Below are 13,745 nucleotides of genomic sequence, written 5' to 3' on the forward strand. Positions count from 1 at the left end.
CTAGGCGAACGGAAAAGGACGAATACAAGAAAATACTGAGTAATAATGGAGGCCACCGTGGCGCAGAGGTTAGCATGTCCGCCTATGACGCTGGACGCCTGGGTTCAAATCCTGGCGAGACCATCATAAAACTTTCAGCGTTGGTTATCCCCACCTAATGCTGGCGACATTTGTGAGGTACTATGCCATGAAAAAACTTCTCCTCAAAAGAGGTGTCGCACTGCGGCACGCCGTTCGGACTCGGCTATAAAAAGGAGTTCCCTTCTCATTGAGCTTAAACTTGAAACGGAATGCACTCATTAATATGTGAGAAGTACGCCCCTGTTCCTTAATGGAATGTTTATGGGCAAAATTTGCAAAAATTTGCAATTTTACTGAATAATGATATCTGCGACTTTGTAATAGCCAAGGTCTTTATCCATATCTTTATGGACATAACAAACGCCATCAGCGTTAAGGTCAAAAGGAGAATTATATGGGCTTGCGAAGTTATATGGAGTAGAAGCATGAGTACTTCCAAAAGCAAATGATGCTGTGCATCGAGTATTTGCGAAGAAAACCCTATGTTAAGGGCTTATATCAGTGTCGACGATGAGCCATGCATGAACTGTTAAGGCTATACATCGATATTGAGGTAAGACTGCAAAAAGAAACAGAAGCCAGAATGACATTTGAATCGACCCTTATGGATGACTACCGCTAACGGAAAAGCCTTAAACATCAGTATAGAAGGACATTCCAAAACTTTGTGTGAAGTAGAAACGGGCTATGCCGAAGCTCTTGGCCACGCTAGGCCACGAAATCAAAGATACTGTCTTTAGTGACCTAAGAACATTAAAATAAAGTTCCACTGACCATTATTCTAATCAAATTGCAAAGTGGTTTCTTAAGAAAATTCAATTTTAACGAATTTTGCGAAATATTGTGCCAACAAGAAAACTATCAACCAAAATCGAAGAGATGTCAACAATTCCATTCTATACAAAAATAATTCTTAACATAAAGTGATGACAGTGATTATGATGATTATGACCACCACTTTGTTTTGGCACAGATTTCTATATTTCTACATTTTCTTATTACAAAGTACTCTTCCCTCCTCCTTTTTAGCAGTGTGTGCAGGCAGCATGCAGGGTACTTTAGGATAGATGAGCTAGGATAATTACTGACATAAGACAGCATAATTGCTTGTGTTCATCATGAAGCCATGCATCCGTCCATTTGTGCAGTATGCATCTCGGTTAGATAGTCTTTGCAAATCGGTGTTTGTAACCATGTTTTGTGTTGCCTTTTTTTTTTGCTGGCTGGCTGGCTGGAAAAAAGAAAGTTTTTGTTTGCATTTTGCATTAGACGGCCAGAGTCCCCCTCCTTGGCATTGATGGTGATGATGAAGGTGTGTGGCACAGTAGGTTAGTCGGTTGGTTGGTCGCTGAGCCAAGTCTATCTATGTATTGACAAGCAACAGGCCCGTCTCATGTTGCATTGGCAGCGATGTAAAAATAGAAGACATGCCTCACTAACAGTCCTCCTCTATGAGAGTGCACATAGGGCACATACATACATCAATACGCTCGCACATAGCCACAGCTGGCAACGCTGGCAATTTTCTCTTTTGCCATTTTGTTATGGCTGCAAAGGCAGAAAATGATGAAAAGAAAAAGAGGAAAAGAAAATGCATTGTCTAAAAGTTTTCATTTAGCCAAACCTCATTTGTTGCTGGTGCCATTACTTGTTGCACTCACACACAGAGAGAGGGTGCGGAGGAGGGGGAGCAAAACTGCCTGTCACTTTGAGTCCTATGTGTGAGTGTTATCGTAAGAGTGGGTAGTCGTGTTAGGCGCTCTCTAAAGCTGCTGCCGACAATGGCAGCGTTCATGCGAGTGTGAGGACATTAGAAAAACTTTCATGTTATAAGCTGCAGTTTATGCCACTACATCTTTTTTTGTTGTTGTTGTTGCTGCTTGTGATGATGATGGTGGTGGGGGTATTGTTTCGAATCTCGGCTACTTCGATGCAATTTTCCATGCAATGCAATCCAATGCAATGCAATGCGAAACGGTGCAATGAAAATGCAATAATAATAATGATTGCATTTGTCCCACTTTACTTTCACTCGACATTGTCGCACAAGAGATCTTGTTGATGATGCAGAAACAATTCCACGGCAGTTGCTGCTGATGATGGTGATAATCCCAACGCCAAAAGAAACAATTCAACTTTCAGTTATTAGCAACCAACAACTAACAAGTCTATAGCAATCGTTTGAAACTGGCCTAGTTCCTAGAATCGCTACTCATAATAATGGCTTAACATGCGTCAAATGTATTCAGGACATGAGAAACATGAATTGAAGAAAGTCTACATTTTATAATCATCATTTGATTTTTATAGAAAATGTTTGAGACATTTTTAATTTTTTTAAAGAATGTTGACATTTTTATTCTCATTTACCAAGCAGATTTCCCTCCCTGTCACTGAAGGAAGATGTGCGAAAATGATGGAAGCGGCTTCTGTAACTTCAATATATTTTACAGCGCCTCCATTCATGATTGAACGTTTTGATGGCATATTTGGAACAAAGCTCACATCTTGTTCCTTGGCGCTTTGGTATTGTTGGGAAGCCTTTACCATTGCTAAGCACTTCCTCTAGTACCTCTCTTATCATCCGGCAATGCCTATACTGCATCTTCTCTTTACAAAGTCCTAACATGCCAGGCACAGATTCGTTACTAGAAATTTCATCGTTTATTCGCAATTCTTTTTATATGTTTCTGGACATTTCAAAGTAAATGGTGATGAGAAAGCTCTCCGTCCATAAGCACATATCTGCGAAGGTCTCTATCCTCCATTATTTACCAACTTACTAAAATTGGCTAGGCGGAACATTTATCTCATTAGCCGAACGTGGAATATCGTTCAAGTTTCAAGGTGTCTACCACAACTTGTTTTTTTCATCGGGCTCTTAGCCGTCCCGGTTTGCGTATACCACCGTGATCGCCTTCAAAAGACTTCTTTGCTGAGGTTTCTTCATCTTCATTCTGACAACATGACCAATACAAGGCAACCGTTGTGTTTCTTTCTAAAATTGGCTATGGCAGATCATTTGTCCCATTAGCTGAACGTAGCCCCTCGATCTTCTGCGCTCCTTCTAAAATCTCTGACATCAAGTTTCAAGGTATCTGCCATTACTTGATCTTTCCATAGGGCTTTTAGACGTCCCGGTTTGCGTGTACCACCGTGATCGCCTTCAGAAGACTTTTTTGCTGCGGATTCTTCATCCATTCTGACAACATGACCTAACCAAGACAACTGTGGTATTTTGATGCGTTCAACTATGCTATTGTCATCGTAGAGCTCGTGGTTCATACGATGCCACATATATTTCACGACGGATTTTTCTCTCAAACACTCCAAGTACTCCCCGTGCTGCAACAGCACGGGTTGTATCAGTAACTTGTATAGTGTAATTTTCGTCTGTCAAGAGGTGGCTTTGCTCCTCAGCTGGTTGCTCAATTCAAAGAAGCATCTGTTAGCCAATATTTTCCTTAGTTTTATTTCAAAACTGGTGTCATTTGTTTTGGTTACGACGGTTCCGAGGTAGATAAAGCAGTAGCTGTAGTTTCCAACTTTTTTCATTTTCTTTATCTGCTCAGGTTTACAGGGGTTTGTGGGAGTTGGTACATCCTTTTCGTCTTATCATCATTTACTGCCAGACCGACTTTCACTGAATCTCTTTCGTTACTTTTAAAGGCTGCAATTGCTTCTTGCGGTGACCGACACATAATATCGATGTCGTCGCCATACGCGAGAAGCATATGTTCTCTTGTGAGTAATGTGCCATGCCTATTCTCATCTGCATCTCGTATAATCTTCTTCAGCAGGATATTAAAAAGATGACACGATAGGCTGTCTCCTTGTCTGAAACCTCGTTTGGTATTGAAAGCTGCGGAGAAGTTCTTTCTTATTTTAACTGAGGAGCGTGTATCAGCAAGCATCAGCTTGCAAAGTCGTATAAGTTTTGAACGGATATCAAACTCAGACATGGCTTGAAATACCCTTGAACGTATAGGGCTGTCGAAGGCAGCTTTGTAGTCAACGAAAAGATGCTGGGTGTTGATTTGTCCTTCTCGGGTCTTTTCCAGGATTTGGAGCAGTGTAAATATTTGATCTATGGTGTATTTACCAGATCTAAAGCCACACTGATAGGGCCCAATTATTTCGTTGACTTTAGACTTTAATCTTTCACATAGTATACTCGACAATATCTTGCATGTCAAGGAGTAGGAGACTCCGTAGTCGGCACATACATCTTACCCCCTTTCTTGTGTACAGCACATAGTACGCAGAGGTACCAATTATCGGTTATGCGTTCTTCTAGCCAAATTGAGCAGATAAGCTGATGCATACGTCTTATCAACGTGTCGCCTCCGGTCTTAAATAGTTCAGCGGGTAACCCGCCGGCTCCTGCTGCCTTGTTGTTCTTTAGTCGGATCACTGCTACTTGGATCTCATTCTGACTAGGAGGTAAACATTCTATACCATCATTAGGGATTGGTTCTGCGATATCCTCTTCGCCGTCAACGTCGGACACTAGCAGTTGGGTAAAACGTTCTTTCCATATCCTCAGCACGTTATCTGTGTCAGTTACCAGATTTCTTTCTTTGTCTCTGCAGGAGGATGTGCCAACACTAAAGCCTTTGGTAGAATTTCCGGACTTCATTCTGACTCCTGTACATCTCAATTCGCTCACACTCACGTTTTTCCATTTCCTTTTTCTTTCTGTGGAATAGACGTTTTTCCTCTCTCCTTTTCTCCCGATACCTCTACATCGCCTGGCGCTTTGCTACTGACTGTAATGTTGCCTTGTTTGTCGCATTCTTGGCTTCAGTAGATTTTTGGCACTCCTGGTCGTACCATGGGTTCCTTTTGCGAGGCTTTTGATACCCAAGTACGGATGTTGCGGCTCTTTCCATAGGGTGGGTTTGCCGTTGCGCTGATATACTATCGGGTCCGGAAGTGCTTCAAGTAATTGGGCCAGCCGAGTGGAGTATGCCATTGTCATCTGTTGTGTTTGCACCTTTCCCTTGTCCAGTTTCCGTGCATTGTCAGATCGTACGTTTCTCGCTGCACTAAGACGTGTGCGAACCTTTGCCTCACCAAGGTAATGATGCTCCATTATTATTCCTTATATAAATAAACTGTAGAACAAATAACGTATATCGATATATGGGCAAGAACGTTGGCTGTCTTACACAACTCATTGTTCCTAACTTCAGGTCGATCTAAATGGCAACTAAGGCAAATATGATCCGGTGTGTACCAAATCGGGAAGAAAGCGTACAAGTCTGATACAACTCAATATACTAAATTTCAGCAAAATCGAATGCTAAATACACCATTTATGGGTGAAAGGCCTTCAATTGAGCGATGGGTCTTTATGGGGGCCATATTCGAAGATGAGGCCCAAAACTACTCGTTGTGTAAAATTTCAGCGAAATGAGGTAATGAATATGGGCCCAAAAATCTGCAGATCGGTCCATATAGCAGCTGTATTCAAATTTTGTACTATCTGGACCATATTCGGGAAGAAAGTCGTCGAGCCTAACGTAACTCACTGTGACAACTTGCTGAGAAATCAGTTCACAAATACACCTTTTATGACATCACGAATTCTTATCGGAAAATTGGAATAATAAACTCAAATTATTATTTTCAACCATATTTAGGTCAGAAGTTAAGAGGCCTAAAACTTCTCACTGTTTCAAATTTCAGCGAAATAGATTAAAAAATAAAGCTTTTAAGGCCTTCAGACCCTTTATCGGGAGATCGGTCTATATGGCAGCTATATCTAAATATAGTCCGATCTAAACCACATTTAGTTCAGATGTCGGAAGGCTTAAAATAAACTACTGTTTCAAATTTCAGCGAAATCGGGTAATAAATAAAGCTTTTATGGCCTTCAGACCCTTTATCGGCAGATCGGTATATATGGCAGGTATATATAAATATAGTCCGATCTGAACCATATTCAGATGTCGGGAGGCTTTAAACTACTCACTGGTTGAAATTTCAGCGAAATCGGACAAAAAATTAAGCACTTGTGGGCATAAGACTCTTTAAGACCCTTTCTATATAGCAGCTATATCCAAATATGGTCCGATTTGGCCCGTTCAAGAACTTAACCAACGTGCATCAAAATGATGTATCTGTGCCAAATTTCAGCTCAATATCTCAGGTTTTGAAGGCTGTAGAGTGATTACAACAGACGGACGGACAGACACACGGACATTGTTAATTCGTCTTAGAATTTTACGACGAACCGAAATATTGGGTTGCCCAAAAAGTAATTTCGGATTTTTTAAAAGAAAGTAAATGCATTTTTAATAAAACTTAGAATGAACTTTAATCAAATATACTTTTTTTACACTTCTTTTCTAAAGCAAGCTAAAAGTAACAGCTGATAACTGACAGAAGAAAGAATGCAATTACAGAGTCACAAGCTGTGAAAAAATTTGTCAACGCCAACTATATGAAAAATCCGCATTTACTTTTTGGGCAACCCAATATATATACTTTGTAGGGTCGGAAATTGATATTTCGATGTGTTGCAAACGGAATGACTAAATGAATATACCCCCTATCCTACGGTGGTGGGTATAAGGAGAAGTAAACATCGGGAGATCGATTTAAATGGAAAAAATCAAATTTAATAAATCAATTAGAAGTCATAAATGAAATCATTGTACAAATTTTAAGTCCAATAGAGAGATCCATGGATCGCATTTGTCAAGTTCTTCGAATGACTTTTTCGAATAGAAAAACACCAGACATAGGAAACATCACCTCCAAAATTTCAGGCAAATCGAGTAATAATTACGCCCTCCAGAGGCTCAAAATTCAAACTGGGAGATCGGTTTATATGGCAGCTATAACAGGTTATAAACCGATTTAGACCATACTTGGAACAGTTGTTGAAAGTCATGCCAGAATGACACAAGCAAAATTTCAACCATATTGGATAAGAATTGCGCCCTCTAGAAGCTCAAGAAGTCTAATCGGGAGATCGGTTTATATGGCGGTTATATCATGATATGGACTGATTTAGACCACACTTGGCACAGTTGTTGGAATAAAACAAAATAAAACACTTCATGAAAAACTTCAGCCAAATCGGATAAGAATTGCGTCCTCTGGAAGCTCAAGAAGTCAAGGCCCAAGATCGGTATATATCGCAGCTATATCAAGTTATGAACCTATGTAAACCATAGTTAGCACAGTTATGGAAGTCGCTACGAAACACGTCATGTAAAATTTCAGCCAAATCGGATAGGAATTGCGCCCTCTAGAGGCTCGAGAAGTCTAATCGGGAGATCGGTTTATATGGCGGCTATATCAGGTTATGGACTGATTTAGACTATACTTGACACATTTATTGGGAGTCATACCAAAACACTTGATGTAAAATTTCAGACAAATCGGATAAGAATTGTGCCCTCTAGAAGCTCAAGAAGTCAAGACCCAAAGTCGGTTTACATGGCAGCTATATCAAAACATGGACCAATTTGGCCCATTTACAATCTCAGCCGACTAGTGTAGGTCGGTAAGAAGTGTTTGTGGAAAATTTCAAGCGCCTAGCTTTACTCCTTCGAAACTTTCGACAGGTGGGCGGACAGACGGACGGACATGGCTCGATCTACTTATAATGTCATGACGATCAAGAAAATATTGGGTTGCCCAAAAAGTAATTGCGGATTTTTCATATAGTCGGCGTTGACAAATTTTTTCACAGCTTGTGACTCTGTAATTGCATTCTTTCTTCTGTCAGTTATCAGCTGTTACTTTTAGCTTGCTTTAGAAAAAAAAGTGTAAAAAAAGTATATTTGATTAAAGTTCATTCTAAGTTTTATTAAAAATGCATTTACTTTCTTTTAAAAAATCCGCAATTACTTTTTGGGCAATCCAATATATACTTTATGCGGTCTTAGACGCATATTTCGAGATGTTACAAACGAAATGACGAAATTAGTACACCCCCATCCTATGGTGGAGGGTACAAAAAAAAACTACTCAATCTAGGCTAAGTTTTCACAAATATTTTACCTAAGATTTTTTTGATGAAAAACTTAATGAAAATTTTATTTTAATTAAAAGGGGATTACATTCAAATATTATTGCAGCAAAAAATGCATTGAAATTGGTTTTCCTAAGAAAATGGCTTATGCGAGAGAAAGAGAGAGAGAGAGACCTACAAAGTGGCTTGGCAAAAAACAATCCTATTAATGATGATGACGGCGATAATAGTGATGTATTTCGCAATTGCATGAAATTTCAACGTCAATCCCCCTTCTCCACGTCCTTCTGTTTCTCCTCCTGGAGTTTCAATCGGTGTTTGTGGCTAGCAGTTAGTAGGATGGTGTGTGTGTATTGTGCCTTGTCTATGGATGTGTATCGCTCAATGCTTATATCCGTGTGTTTGTGCCATTGGGGAAAAGTAGGTCAAGCGCAATAGCAAAAGGCATTCGTGTTGATGGAGTTGCTATCTACTGCAGCTCGATGCATTTGTGGAGGTTGTTTGGGTGGCTGGTCTGGTCTGGTCTGGGGGGCCTCTTTCTAATCTCTTTCTCCATTTCGTTTGAAAACCTTTTGCCATTTCCATCGATTGCAGCAGCTGCATGGTGTTGCAATCGAGTTGCAATGGTTGGTTTTACTTTTGTGTGGTTGTTGTTATTGTTGCCATTGACGATTGTTGTACCACAAATGTTACAACAACAGACCAGCAACAAGTTTGCAACTCTGCACTAACATAAATTACAAGACTTGCCATTGTTGGTATTAGTGGCAGTAAATTACATCGGCGAAGAGAGTTGAGTTTTTCCACTAAACCATCGTTTTCTATTTAGGCCATTCAAACAATTTCCATCAACAAACAATCAGGCAGACAGGCGGAGAGACGGAGAGACGAACATGTAATAACAGCCAAAACAAAAGGAAAAACTTTGCAAACGACTAATAACGATTTACCAAACAACGGCAAACGAGTGTTGGAGTTGACCTTTATTTCAACACTACGACCAACTGCCATGGCCCATTACAAATGCATTTCTAAGGACAACAATCAAAGCATTTTTCCCTTGCCTTGCACCTCATACTCTAGAGTCATGTCAACTGGTCTTGGGAAAGGTCTTTTGCCGGCAATGCTTTTTCGATGCCAAGTTATTGGCCATTGGTTTTGATCTTTTGCTCGTATACTTGTGGGCCAGTGAAGTTGGCATTTTTTACAATTCAATGCTAAACAAGGCACAGTTAAATCCTATAGTGTCTCCTCATTGGAGGGCAAATGAGACAAAATTTCAGCTACATTTTATCTGAAAACAAAATTTCAAAGAAATTTTCTTTAAACGCAAAATTTCAAGGAAATTGTCTTGAAAGACAAAATTTCTATGAATTGTCTCGAAAGACAAAAATCTATGAAATTTTCTCGAAAGAAAATTGAATCACATGGGTAGGTATCGATAAGGTGAAGGTTAGTACTGTCAGTCATGTCACTCTTTTTGAGGACATCGGCAACATGTCCCTCCGGCAAGTCCCGAAACGTTGCATCGCGAATTATATAATTTAGGGATAAGAAGTCAAAGCGCGTAATATCCCCAAGGTGAGCACTATTTAGCCTCTACCTATCCTCTATTTCACACCTTTCATGCGGCATCGAGATCGTATCATATGCATACCATCATGGCTTCAGGGTCACATTAATGACGTCCGTAATCAGTTAAACGTCTACCTTGACGATTTTGGCGCTTAGTTCACTGAAAGAATGTTTAAAATTTCTGTCACCAAATCTTCGGTCATATTGTTCACTACATGAACAGAGGAAGTAAGTTGGCAGCTGGATGTGAGAGTCGATGGAGTTACGATTCCGACCGCCAACTTTCACAAGATACTTGGTGTGACATTTGACAATCTTTCTAGGTCCTCCGAACATGTTATAGTAATTTTTAAGAAAGGCACTCTCACGAAAAAAAAAGATATTCGCGGACGCTTACGTGCGACCTTTTCATATTCCCGTAATTTTTCTGGAGATTTTTTCAGTAACGACCACGCACCACCACATGATAGTGTTTTCATCTCGCTCACAACTCTTGCACGACGACTCACGTGCACGCACAAGTTTCTTCAAGTTTCTTGTCGGCTGTACTTGGTTTCTTGTCGGCTGTAACAGTCTTTTCAGGTCCTCCGAACATGCTACAGCAATTTTTAAGAAAGGCACAAGTAAAAACTAGCAATATGAGCTTAAATGATTTCTCTCTCTCTCTCTTTCACGGAAACAATTTTACTCGCCCACGCTCACGTACGACCTTTTCATATGCCCGTGATTTTCTCGTGAGTCGAGATTTCATCGGTAACAACCGCGCACCATCACATGATAGTGTTTTGATCTCGCTCACAACTCCTGCACGAGGACTTACAGGCCTGCACACCTCTAATAGAAACAAGTTCCTCATGTTACTTGTCGGCTCGTGATTGGAGATTTTTTCAGTAACGACAATGCACCACCACATGATAGCGTTTTGAACTCGCTCACAACACCTGCACGAGGACTTACGGGCTTGCACACCTCTAATAGAAACAAGTTCCTCAAGTTACTTGTCGGCTGTACCTGGGGAGCCAACAAAAAACAATTGGTCGGTCAGTAGTAAACTATGCAACCAACACCAATGTAGACTTCCCAACTGAACGGTATGTAGTGGAATGTCTGAACCTGCAAGAATGCTGCACTACGAACTACGACGGGCAGTCAACGACATCTACTTGGCTGTTATATAGCGGAAGATTCAGTGCTACAAAAGCGAGTCTGTAGATCAAGCAGCGATCGATCTTCTACGCTACTTCTAAAATCTATTAGTCCAAGTTTCCAGATGTCTTTCACCACTTGGTCTTTCCATCTGATTTTTGGTCGCCCAGGTTTGAGTTTACCACAATTCTCGCCTTCAAGACTTTTTCGCTCGAGCTGCTCCCTTCACTTTGACAATATGACTTGGCAAACGCAACCGTTGTATTTTGATACTTTTCTCTCATCTCATTCTTCTGACTTCTCCATAGAAAGAGGCAAAAGAAAATGTCAGATTTCTATTCGTTGCAACTCATAGCCATTTTTCACTGAGAGCTATAACACATCTATGTAATCATGAGTCTAAAGGAGGACGTACCTGCACCAAAGCAATCGACTTAATGTTGGATTTTTTGGTAACATTTCCGGGCTTCATTCTGACTCCTGTATATCTCAATTCGTTTACATTCAAGTCTTTCCATTTCCTTTTTCTTTCTGCAGAATAGACATTTCTCCTCTATCCTTTTCTCTCGATACCTCTCCTTCATCTGGCGCGTTGCTACTGAGTGCAAATTTGCTCTGTATGCCGCATTCTTAGCCTCAGTAGCATTTCGATACTTTTAGTCGTACACTGGGTTTATTGGGGAGGCTTTTGGTACCCAAGTACGGATTTCGATGCATTTTCAATGGAGTGGACAATGGTGTGCCACTGCGCCGTTATACCGCCGGGACAAGGAGTGTTTTCATCAAACAGTTGGGTCGATTGATTGGCGTACGCCGTTGCCATCTGTTTTGTTTGCAGCTTTTCAATGTCCAGCTTCCGTTCAGTGTGAGATCGTACTTTTCTCGCCATGCTCAAACCGGTGCGAAACTCTGCTGCAACAAGGTAATGATCCGAATCTATGTTTGCTACTCGGATCGATCGCAAATCTAACACGGTGGATGAATGCCTTCCATTTATTATAACGTAATCAATTTGGTTCCCAACTTCTTCATCTGAAAGCCACATGGCGTAAATTTTTTTTAAATTGAAATGAAATACCATATTTTTTGCAGTGGTGAAATATGTTAGCCTCAAACCATTATCAGACATTATTACGGGACGAGATAGCTATGAGCACCAAACTGTTTGGTGTTCATCAAACCTCCACATCAAAATGTGGTTACGACAACAACAACATCGGGCGTTATCTAGTGGAGGCTAAATTTTCCGACTGTTGGAGCAAAGATATTTTCCTTCCCTATCTTGGCATTCTCAGAACGATTTTGATATCACGGACAGAGTAGCGGATGCTACCGTAACGCAGAGGTTGGCATGTCCGCCTTTGATGTTGAACGCTTGTTTGAATCCTGCCGGAAACATTAGAAACATTTTTCAGTGGTGGTTATCACGTCCTAATGCTGGCGACATTTGTGAGGTACTTTGCCATGTAAAAGAGGTATGGCGCAGTGGCATGCCGTTCGGACTCGACTATCATTGTACTTTAATTTGAATCCGACAGCACTCATTGATATGTTAGAAGTTTGCCCCTGTTCCTTAATCGAATGTTCATGGGCAAATTTGCAATTTGCATTTGGACGGGGCAGCGTATTATCTGTCTAGGCACTCGTAGAAAATATCCTTGGTCTACTCGTCACTGTCTTCCATCAGGCCATGGGCACTAATAAGGATGATGTTGAAAATTTTGTCTTTTATGCCGATTGGGGCTAGCCTCTCATCCAACGGAGTAAAACTAGAGACAAAAGTTTGCAGTCTCCAACTTATCACAAATGCATGCCACGTGTCATGGCAGTTATGATATAGTTCGCTAGTTCATTTGGTGTTGTTGTGACACCATTCCCGTTCCATCGCCCTACTGTACGGTACTATCTGCCTTGTACTTCTTCAATACATCCATTAGTGCGTATACTGCACCTTCTCTATAAAGAGTCCGGATATTCTAAGTGCACATCCGCAGATCATGGTCTTTTTTCGTTTGCGTGGATCGTCAACGTTAGTTTTTACTATTTTTGTACCCACCACCGTAGGATACGGGGTATATTCATTTAGTCATTCCGTTTGTTACACATCGAAATATTAATTTCCGACCCTACAAAGTATCGGCGTAAAATTCTAAGACGATTTAAAGATGACCCCGTGTCTGTCCGTCTATCCGTCTGTCCGTCCATCTGTTGAAATCAATCTAGAGCCTTTAAAAATTGAGATATTGAGGTGAAATTTGGCACAGATACGTCTTTTTGATCAGCGTTAAGTTCTTGAACGGGCCAAATCGGACCATATTTGTATAAAGCTGCTTTATATACCGATCTCCCGCTAAAGGGTCTAATGCACGTAAAAACTTTATTTTTCATCCGATTTTGCTGAAATTTGAAATAGTGAGTAGTTTAAGGTCTCCGGACATCTAACATAAATATGGTTCAGATCGGGCTGTATTTTGATATAGCTACCATATAGACCGATCTCCCGATAAAGGGTCTGAAGACCATAAAAGCTTTATTTATTACCCGATGAAATTTGCAACAGTGAGTTATTTTAAGTCTCCCGATATCTGACCTAAATATGGATTAGATCGGTCAATATTCAAAAGTAATTGCCATATAAACCGATCTCCCGATCAAGGGTCTGAAGCCTATAAAAGCTTTATTTATTACCCGATTTCGCTGAAATTTAAAACAATGGGTTATTTTAAGCCTCCCAAATTTGGTTCAGATCGGACTATATTTAGATATAGCTGCCATATAGACCGATCCTCCGAAAAGGGGGTCTGAAGGCTATATTTATTACCAGATTTTGTTGAAATTTGGTCCAAAACGAGCTTGCTCACCTACAGGAGCTTGAAAAGGATAGCCACACTTCACAACTCTGGTGGGGACATAGTGTTGTTGTTGTTGCTGTAGCAGTGTGTTGTTCACTGAG

This window comes from Stomoxys calcitrans, chromosome 3 (genome assembly GCF_963082655.1).
Source record: "Stomoxys calcitrans chromosome 3, idStoCalc2.1, whole genome shotgun sequence".
In the NCBI taxonomy this organism is placed as follows: Eukaryota; Metazoa; Arthropoda; class Insecta; order Diptera; family Muscidae; genus Stomoxys; species Stomoxys calcitrans.